Genomic DNA, 10,889 nt, shown 5'->3' with positions numbered 1-10,889 from the left:
ATGAGTATATTTCTTTCTCAGTTTCTTTTTCATACCTCTATAATCAAAATCATTCCTGGACCTAAATTATCTCATCGTCACTCTTCTCATTTCATCTTCCATAGCTCTTGCTTTAAAAAATGAGTTGATATAATACCTCCCAATAGATAATGAAAAATTAAAACTAAAACTTGTTTTATGAGAACCTGATTGTTTCTCATAAATCACAACCATTTGCCTTGCCAACTCCATCAAAAAAATCTTGTCAGATGGATACCTCGAGAGCATGAAAGGGTGATCATCATAAAATCCTATCCTTAGATAGGTGAAGACATGAAACTATAAGAATGTACATCCATATTGATTAATGGCCTCCCAAGCTTCATCATAAACCCTATTCTTCTCAAGTTTCTTATCAAATATGCACACATAGTAATTAAAGAAGTCATCATTAACTCATGTAAAATGATGTAAAATTTATTTAAGACTTAATTGAGAATAGTTTTTCGAAACTGAGACTTGTGTTGTAGCTTGTTTTGAGGATAAATTTGCAAAATTCCTCATAGCGGTTGCAACATACACCAAGTAGAAAGTCATGTGGAACTTCAAGGTGGTAGGTACTTTAGTGAGCTAATCACAAAGGGGCTCACTGATCTACTCACCCTAGAAGATCTTCTTGTTGTTTTGTCTAATGATATGAATGTACCGATACATCCACTCGCAATATGTATTGGAAGTAGGAAGCCCTTTTACTCTACTGAGAAGAGTAATTAAGTTTACTTATTTCTTGAAGTCACTACAAGGGAAGCTCTCAAACCATCTAAAAATTGTAGGCCTGGGAGTCTTCAACCAATTATCATTGATATTGCTCCTCCATTTCTCTAAGTACTTCTCATAATAGGGTTCAACAAACTTAATATCTATATTTGCATGTTTCCCTATACAGGGACACTCGAACAGGGAGTCAAATAAATCCTCATTCAACATAATTACTTTCTTGCCATCTGCATCCTTCATACTTTGACTCATAGAATTAGAATGATTTTCCACTGCAAGAACAAAGTCTGGATGTTGAGTTGACATAGGGAAAGCTACAACTAAATGAATACTATATTAATGGTGGGTTCCATTAGATAGTAGTGTGGGGGACTCTCAATTCGTCTTAGAAACTCATCTATATCCACATGGCCTATTTTTGTGTCCCTGATATTTGTAATATTTGTTACCACTGCAGATGGTGGAAAGACTAGATGAGGATTTCGCTTCTTGAATTTCATCGTCTTCTTTCCCGGAGACGGTTCTAACATTTGTAAATAGATTGAACTGCATTGGAATTCAAAAATATCCTCTAAAATTAGATGAAAACATCATCATGGAGAAGCACCAATACTGATAAATCTTCAACATTGATACAATTTTCATATTAGAAATAATTCTAACTATTGGGTGTAAATTGGGTCCATGGATCTAATCGGCACATTGCCAAACTTGAATATGCTATTTAAATGCAAATCAAGTCTATAGACCCGATTTACACCTCAAAGTGAAAAGGTATATGAAACATGTAAATTGGGCCTATAGACCTGATTTGCATTTTGGAAGCACAAACAAGGTTTATGTGATTTGGGCCCATAGGCCCAAATTACACCTAAAAGAGGTGATTTGGGATTTGGTTCGGGTCAATGGACCCAAAACACATCATACTTGGTTTGATGTAAAATTTGGGATTAAATTGCATATTATAATTATGTAGTTTGGGTCCATAGGCCCAAACTACACCAAACAACAATTAGAATGGTGTCATTTGGGTCTATGAACTCAATGAACACCATACAACAATGGTAGAGATCATAGTGTAGTTTGGGTCAATGAAATCAATTACACCAAATGATAGTGTAGTTTAGGTATGTTGGCCTGAATGACACCATCAAAGGCAATGATAAGAAAAATGATATTGTGGTGAGAGTTTATCGACCCACGCCACATGGTATAACAGTGATGGTGTGTCATGTGGTGTGGGCCTATAAATCCTAACCACACGACATAAAAACAATGCAAAGAATAAAACAACGAAGTAAGGTTTAGGTTCATGGACTCGAACCACATCACAACAAAAAATATTGTTGTGTGATTCGAGGCCATGAACTCGAATCAATCCATACTCAAAATATTAAGATAATTGCAAGGTGCAATAGAGGATAAATTTATGGCCATAGGCCTAAATTTAAGTAAAAATAAAAAAACTCTAGATTTGAACAAAAATGAAAAGAAAAGAAAAGAAGCATACCTGGAAAAAACAACTTGAGGAGGATGAAAGATGGAGAAAAACAATGAACTTGACCTCCAAAGAAAATGACAAAAGTAGAAATAAAAACAAATATGCATAAAAGAACTATCAAAAAGAGGAAAGAGAGACCTAAAACAATTTGAACTTGGAAATCTTAAAGCTCAAATCATGGGCAATAAATGAGGTGAAAATCGAGTTTGTGGACCTGATTTGCACTCAAATGTGCATGAACCCGATTTGCACGTTGGACACAAACCAAGTGTAGAGTCGTATCTAGGGTCTGACAATACACTAAAATGACCAAAAATAAAACTATAAGATTTCAATGTCGTAGATGCATTAATCGATCTGAATCAAAAAGAGCTTAGAGTTTATGGGCCATGATTTAGATGAAAATTATGGGGGTTATCCTAAAATTGCGCACAACTAAATTTGGGATAACAAAGGTGTTACTTGGTTTGAAGGGTGTGATTTGGAAAATACATATTCTAGTTGCAACTCAAATTAGGGATCATATGCAGAGGTTTCCTGACTGGTAAATAATGTAGCACCATGTGTTGCACACTAACTAAGATATTCCAAAGTGATATGCAAACAAGGTATAGAATAATTTTTGAAGTAGTGGAGAATCATAAGAGTTTCAATACCTTCATGGTGGACAAGGATAAATTCTATATGGAGGTAGTTTAACCAAGGACAATTTGGATTCCTACGTTGCCTTATGAGGTTATAAAACATGAGTGGATTGCATATGCCAACATATTGCTCTGCAAGACCGAGGATAACACTACTAAGAGATTTTGTACCTATGATGAGATATTTGGAAGTAGAATAGGAAGAGTGCAGAAGAAAAAATTAAAAGGAATAATGTAGAGATAGAAAGAAAGTTGGGCCTTCCACCAAAATCCACACTTGAGGGCCCTATGGTAGTACCACAACCTACTTTTGCCACTTTGCTAATAGAGTAAGGATGAAGAAGGACATGTAGGTCCACCTCTTGCACTACTACTACTCAACCATCTAGATATTCACAAACACCTCCTAGTAGAAGAAGAGCCATTGTTGAAGAACTAGTAAGAAGAAGAAGAAGAAGAAGAAGAAGTTAATGCGTCATGATGAGTTTTGATAAATATTAGAGGAAGCTAAAATTAGGTAATGGATAGATTGTCTCAAAGACAAGCACAAGAGATTAAACCAAACAAAGAGTGAATACTCTAATGGGGATGGACAAAGAAGATATAGAGAGGATGGAGAAAGAAACTGAAGATAAGACTACTAAAGTCTTGGAAGAAATAAAGAAGACTGGAATGGTTGTTGAGGAACAAGCTCCTCTAGATTCTTTTGACTTACGTGACAAACCTGATGTGTTATCCCAAGACATGGATTTATCATATTTTGATGTTCATCTGATAAGAAGTGGTGAGGATGAGAAGAATGCTAAGAAAAATGAGGAAACTTCTCCTTCGTATAACACAAGTGCACAAGTTGTAGAAGAATTAGTATCCTTCCTTCAAGGACATAAATCCAGATGAAGAAAAAAACACTCCTGTTTTGGAGAATACAATTTATGATAAGAAAAAGAAAGAAGATAATCTTGAGAAAGGTCAAACACTGATGAGAAGATAATTAATAATCAAGATGCTTCTAAGAGTAGCTATGAAATAAGTCATGGATCCTCTTCTCCCTCAATAGACTCATTCAAAGACCTATTAGTACTACATATTTAGTTTCAACCTATGGTGACGCCACAATTACTTCAAATCCCAAATCATGTAAGATAGGTTGACTTGTCTAACATGTCTCCCCTCCACAAGTTTCAACTTTGTGATATATCACACTCATCTATAAGGAAAGAGATCATGTAACAACATTTGGAGAGGATTGGGCTAATAGATGATGTTGTGAAGATCATTTGGGAAGGTTTACCAGAGGTATACATTTATTCATCTTTTCCCTCAAAGAAAAATTTGAAACTCTTGATGGGTCTCTTAAGGATCATTCTTCTCACTATAGCATCGTAAATTTTACACCCCTAATTAGGGTTTTCCAATTCCACACTTAGGTTAGCACCCACCTTGCATTGCATTTTGCATTTTCAAGGTTACTTTAAGCATTTAATTATTAATTTAATTAAATCTAAGGTATTTTCTCACCAGCTTACATATTATAAAATTGGGACATTAACCCTAAGTGTGCCCCTTTTTACTTTATTATAATTAATCTTGATAAAGTCCTAATTTTGAACTTCAAAGTGTATTTTTGCATATCTAAACACCTTGGATTGATGCACTGATCTAGATTTGACTTTTTAATCATGATAGTTTGATTCCTTAGAAATTTGGAAAAAAGTCGGTCGAACCGTAGCAAGCACCACAACGGTCTCAACTTTTTCTCCCCAAATTTTGGGAGCTTAATTTGGTGGCATTATAATGTTCAAATATCATTTTGTGTGACATTTTATCAATTCTAGGTCATCCTAAAGGTGATTTAAATTATGAAATCCCTATATAAGGTATCTCTATCAATTCATTTTTGAACAATTACACATATATGGAAACATTATCATCAATTCAAGAGAAAATTTGATTCAAGGAGCAACAAGCTACATCAAGGCATCATCAACTTATTGTTTCAATTATGATTTCATGATGGAAATCATAATGGATTTTATGTGATTTATCATGTTATGGCATCAACACATGGATGACTTGTCCTAAGAGGATTGCATCTCCTATTGAAGGTATAATCATCTACATTCAAGCATTTCAACCTTGCCTTCAAAAGGTAATCTTTTCCATTTAGTTCAAGTTCAATTTATATTTCAATTAGGGTTAATTCCAAACTAGGGGTTTGACCTAAGGTAAACCCCTATCCACAACACAATTTCCCTACTTTTGGTGCTTAGGTGGTGGATTTGGGAGTCGTATAGGTGGAAAAAAAAAAAGGAGATAGAAACAAACAAAATTGGCTTTTGCAGTTTTTCTATAGACCCCCTCTATGACCAAGGTGAAATTGCAGGACTAGGGCAAAATTACAAGACTGGGGTGAAATTGTAGGACCGGGGAAAATTTAGAGGACTAGGACGACATGCATTCTAGTCTCGACATTTTTCCCCGAATTTTTAGTTACAAGTTTTGACCCTCTTCTTCTGCTTAGATCCCAGTTTACAACTCTATTTGACTTCTGCAACATTCTGTTTTCATCATTTCATTTCAATTTCTCATTGTTTGTGATAGATTTAGCATTTGAAATTCATATTCAAACACAACTTCAACTCAAACAAAAGAGGAAATAGTAACTCGATCAATATTCAACCCTCTCCTTTATAGAATTGAGGTAGGATCTATTGAGATCATCCTCCTTTTGAATGTAATGTTTGTGAAAGTTGGGCCATTTCCTCCTATACAGATCATAACTAGTGAAACTCTAATTTTTCATCCATTACTCACATTGAATAGAAGGTAGATCAAATGTCATTAAGAAAGATAAGTGATAAAAGGATGGAATAAGAATTTGACAGGTGTGATAATTCACATAATAAAATACAAGAGAATATGAAGACCTTTCAAGAAGGTGTAGATGAAGCCATTGCACTTTATCAATTTTCTTTGAGATGACTAAATTCCACCAAAAGCATAAAGGATCGGATTGACTTCATTGAGTCACAGATCACACAAATGTATAGCATTTATGATCTAACAAAAGATAAGGATGGATGAACATGGGCTCAAATTGAAAATCTACACATAATTATCACTATTTCAATATGAGAGAGAGAAAATCAAGAAACAATTTAGTCAATTAAGGGAAGTAATTAGCCTAAGACGTGCATCACTATCTAGGTTGCTAGCTGATGTTGAGGAGGTGATCAAAAGATGAAGACACTTGGTAGTGCGGGTGAGGTAGAGGACCTATACATTTGATTTGAATGTTAGAACCACATATTATCATCAACAAAAGCACATTGGGATACAACTTTGGCTCAACTTAAAGTAATTTACAAAAAACATCTTACCCTATAAGTAAGTTGTAGATAATCGATAATAGGATAATTTTATGATTATGTATATATGCAGAGGTTGAGAGTGGAGTTATTAACATTTTGTTGCATTTTTTTTAATATGTAAATCAAAGGATCAAGTTTTTTCTTGAGGAAATAAATGCTACATCTCAAGGGGGGTTTTGTAATGGGTTCATATAACTAGTGGGACTATATTGTTAGAAAATAGATTGTGTCCCTCTACCCATTTCCCTTGATGTCAAATGGGGAAAGAAGACTTGTAAAAAAATAAGTGTTGTCATAAATGAAAAAGTGGGAGATTGTTGGAAATATGTGCCATATATTGTTATTTATGTACACCTATCATTCATTTTAACCTATCATTCTTGTATAGAGATAGATTGGTATAATTGAAGTAGCCTTGTATAGAGATGGATTGGTATAGTTGAAGAAGAAGAGAGATAGTTTGAGACTAACATATTTGAGAGAGATGGTTTGACACTAATGAAGATATGGGATCAACATGTTTGAGGAAAAGCAAGGCATTCAAAAAGACCAATATAGTATGATGATATCAGTAATGTTATTTAGGAGCCCAAATAGTTACCATAACATAATGTAGTCCAGAAGCTCTATAAGTATCAGTTGCATATTTTGAATACTTTGGGTATATTGAGAAGTGCAATCATATGGGATGGTTTTTTAGTGTCGTAAATTGTACTAGACCAATTTACACCTCATGTTTGTGTTGCTACTTTAGTGTGTCTTATCTCCATCTCCACTCTAGGTCCATTTTGGCCCCTTTTCCAACCTTGATGTCATGAATACCAAAACACACCTTGGTTTGGACTAGGGTGCTTTGGTAATCCTTCTCTTTGTCTGTAGCTTAGGGGGCAATGATCTCTCCTATTGTTTCCAAGGATCCACTTTTCCTTTGTTTATTTGTGTTTTCTCACAATACGATACCATTCCTTGTGTGAAGTTTTTTGTTTGCTCAAGGATTCTCTCTTATGAAAGAGGTGTGCATCCTTGTTTACAACCTCTTCTTCATTTACAAATGTATGTCTAGTATAAACAAACCCTTCACTTTGGTTCAAAAAGTGTGTTATCCTTTATCAAGAATTCGTTTTACCTAAGAATTGGGGGAAAGTATGAATTGTTGCTCTCCTTCATTTCTTTTTGGTCAATCATTTAATTTTTGTTCAAAAATATCTTCTTGGAAGTAGATGTCTTTGAACAAATATCTCTTCTTCTCCAAAGGATTCTCTTTATATTTGTTGCAAGCAATCTCTTTTTCAACTATCTTTTCTTTGCTTATAGGATTCTGCCTTTTTAGCTTAAATTTATGAACATTGTTGCCTAAAAGGACATCTCCTTGGCATTGAAGTTGTGTATCCTTGTTTCTATCTTCTTTAAGACATCAACATAGGACTATGTTGACATATTTAGGGGGGGGGGAGAAGAGGGGGTTGCATCACATATCTCCTTCTTTGTAATATATTTTTGCATGTCTTATATGGGGGTTTTCATTCTTGAAACCATACCAAGAAGTCTTATACGAGATGTTTTTGTAGATGGAGAAAAATATATTTGAAATCTTATGGGACAAGATACAGATTTATTATAACATCCTCAATAGAGTACCTGCAAAAGAAACACACATGCAAAGCTGAAAACAATCAAAACACACACATGCATTTCAAATGAAGCCTCACTCCATTGCAACTCTATATTCAAGATACTACAATCAAGATTTGTGCTCTTAGATTTCTTTCAACACTAAGTGCAATAAGCTATGAAGAATGATGATTTCAAGAAATTAAGATGCAATAATGCACCAGGGATACTAAAAGACACAAATAACAAATGCAAGATAATAGATGGATGCTTAGAATGCTAAGGTAACATATTTGAATGCAAAGTCTTGGATGCCCAAAATGGGAGAGGAGATCTACTTTTATAAGAATTCTTCGGGTGAATCCATGTTGTGGTATGAATGCGGGATAAAGAATAGGGTTTGAGATTTTAATCCCACATGTGTGAGGTGGATGGAATAGTAAGAGTGAAAATAGATAAATGGGTGGTAAAGAGAATGCAAGAGAGGTTTAGGAAATAGGCAAAGTGGATAAAATAATATATTAAAATGGCATTATTTAATAAATGGATCAATATAATATAATAGGGATATTAGGATTAAATGATAAAACAAATAAAGAATAATGGGATAAATGATAAAATAGATATTATAATAATCTGAATTCATCCTTATGATCAAAAAAACTAAATTAGGAGGATGTTTGATTGAAATTTTTAAGTGTCTACAAATTCATTTCCAGAACCAGATGTAGCCTTTTAAATTTCTTATATGGGGTATACATTCTCAAAACCAGACCAACAAGTCTTATATGAGATGTTCCCGAAACCAACCATATTTGTTTTATTTCATGTCTTATTAGGGGTATACATTCTCGAAACCAGATTAACAAGTTTTATATGAGATGTTCTTGAAATAGGCATATTTGTTTTTATTTCATGTCTTATACAGGTTGTTGCATGATTGAAACCAGACCGACAAGTCTTATACAAGATGTTTAACTCCTAAAACCAAACATTTAGATATGCAGCAGGGTGAGTTGACTAGCATAACACAACTTACTAGACCATTAAACTCTTCCTTTTTCAGAGAGTGGAACTAGCATAACACAACTTGCTAGATTATTTTGACTCTCCCTTCCTCAACATGGATCACCTAGCATAACACAAATTTCTAGCCTATGACATCCATGTTCTTCCCTTTTTCTTCCCCATGAGCTCATAAATTTGCTACTTGTGGATCATGGTTCATCATTTGATGCATGTTCTTTCTCTTTTCATGTGATTGCTTGTGTTCTTGTTATAGCATTCTAAGAATGATATTAGTGACTGAGACATTTGATTATCAAGATGTAGTGTCATAAAATTGCGACCCTAGCAATTTTTGACTGCATTAGGGTCCTCACGCATGGGAATTTGAATCCTCTAGCCTGATCGAAGATCGAAGATTGCTCAACAGAAACAACTTCTTCCTTGGCCTTTGCATCACCCCATCCACACTCTACCCTAGAGAAAGGGGCAGGACAGGGGTGTGGTGCCATTTCCCCCCCTTGGATAGGGGCATGGAACCCTTGTCCTCCCAAGATAATGGCGTGGCACCCTTATCCCTGCCCTATTTTGGGGCAGGATCCTTCCTAGGGTTGCATTGTTGGTTGTGCCTCAGGCGGGAAACTCCCCCGATGTCGGCCCGTGAGGAAATTCAAATCCACTAACATGTAAGGGGAATTTGTCCTCTCATTTTCATAAGTGGAAATCTGATAAGTTGGATAAGGCGAAGTTGGAGAGATCCAAGTGTGCACAAGCGATCAAGCAATCTTTTCCAGCATTGAGCATTCTCAAGTCTCCCTTCAAGGCTAGGTGTTGCATTCAAGTCAAGGATTCAACCATTGAACAGGAGATTAATTCCAACATTCAAATCCACACAATCATTTCTATCAACATTTCTACTACAACCTCCCTTGAGGTGATTTACAATTCAGTCTTTCATTTACAGCTACTTGCAAGTACTTTCTTTCATTACTTGGTTAATTCCAAAACTGGGGTTTGACCTAAAGGCAAACCCCCAATCCCAACCCATTTTCCTCTCTTTTCTATGTGTAGGTTGCAAGTGCGCAACTGTACTTTTAGATTCAGGCTTCATTTGCAGAGGCAAAAAAACCCTTTTCGTTTCGCGGATTTTTCGGAGGACCGTGTACATTCCCGCCATGGTCCTGACAAATTTTCCTCAAATTCGCAGGGCAACTTTGTCTCAACATTTTATTGCTAGATCCAGGTGCACAGCTTCATCCCATATTCCGATCTTAAGTTATAATCAATTCTTTGTCTCTTTTGCACTACATAATTCAATCAATTTCCTTTCCATTTCCAAGAAGGAAGAGGGGATCAACTTAGCATTCCCGATTCATTCAAAATTCAATCCACCATCTTCATGTGGAGAGATTGGATCTAGTGAATTATCCTCTCCTCTTTCTAATGTAACATGGTGAAAAGTGCTTGAATGGTAATCAATAGCAAAACTCTCATCTCTCTTTGAGGTAAAGGGTAGTTTCCTTCTTGATCTATCATTCACCATTTTTATCACCATTACATTTTGGTGAACCCGACATCTTGCATGCTTTCCTTGGAACAAAATTGCATATTTTTCATTTACAAGTTTTTGAATTTAAAATTGAACTTGTGATTTGTAAAAATTGCTTGTGGTTATCTTAGATCTGAAAATTGTTTTGTTTGTCAAATTCAATTTCCTCATTGTCTTGTTCAATTTGCAATTTAAATTTACAAAATTAAGAGGTTACTTGTTAAAATCCTAATTTTCAAAATTCATCTTGAACTTGTGTAAAAATTGGATTTCCATTCAATTTTCAGATTTTTGATTGTTCTCAGATTTGTCTTCAATCCTACAATTCAAATTTTCAATTTCCCCGCTTTTTCCAAAAATTCAAATTTCAAAATTAAGTGGTTAGGTCATAAAATTCTAATGTTTAAAATTAATTGGATTTTGTGTGAATTTCAAATCAATTTCATTTACAT

The sequence above is a fragment of the Cryptomeria japonica genome, chromosome 2 (genome assembly GCF_030272615.1).
Source record: "Cryptomeria japonica chromosome 2, Sugi_1.0, whole genome shotgun sequence".
In the NCBI taxonomy this organism is placed as follows: Eukaryota; Viridiplantae; Streptophyta; class Pinopsida; order Cupressales; family Cupressaceae; genus Cryptomeria; species Cryptomeria japonica.
This window is presented reverse-complemented; position numbering follows the sequence as displayed.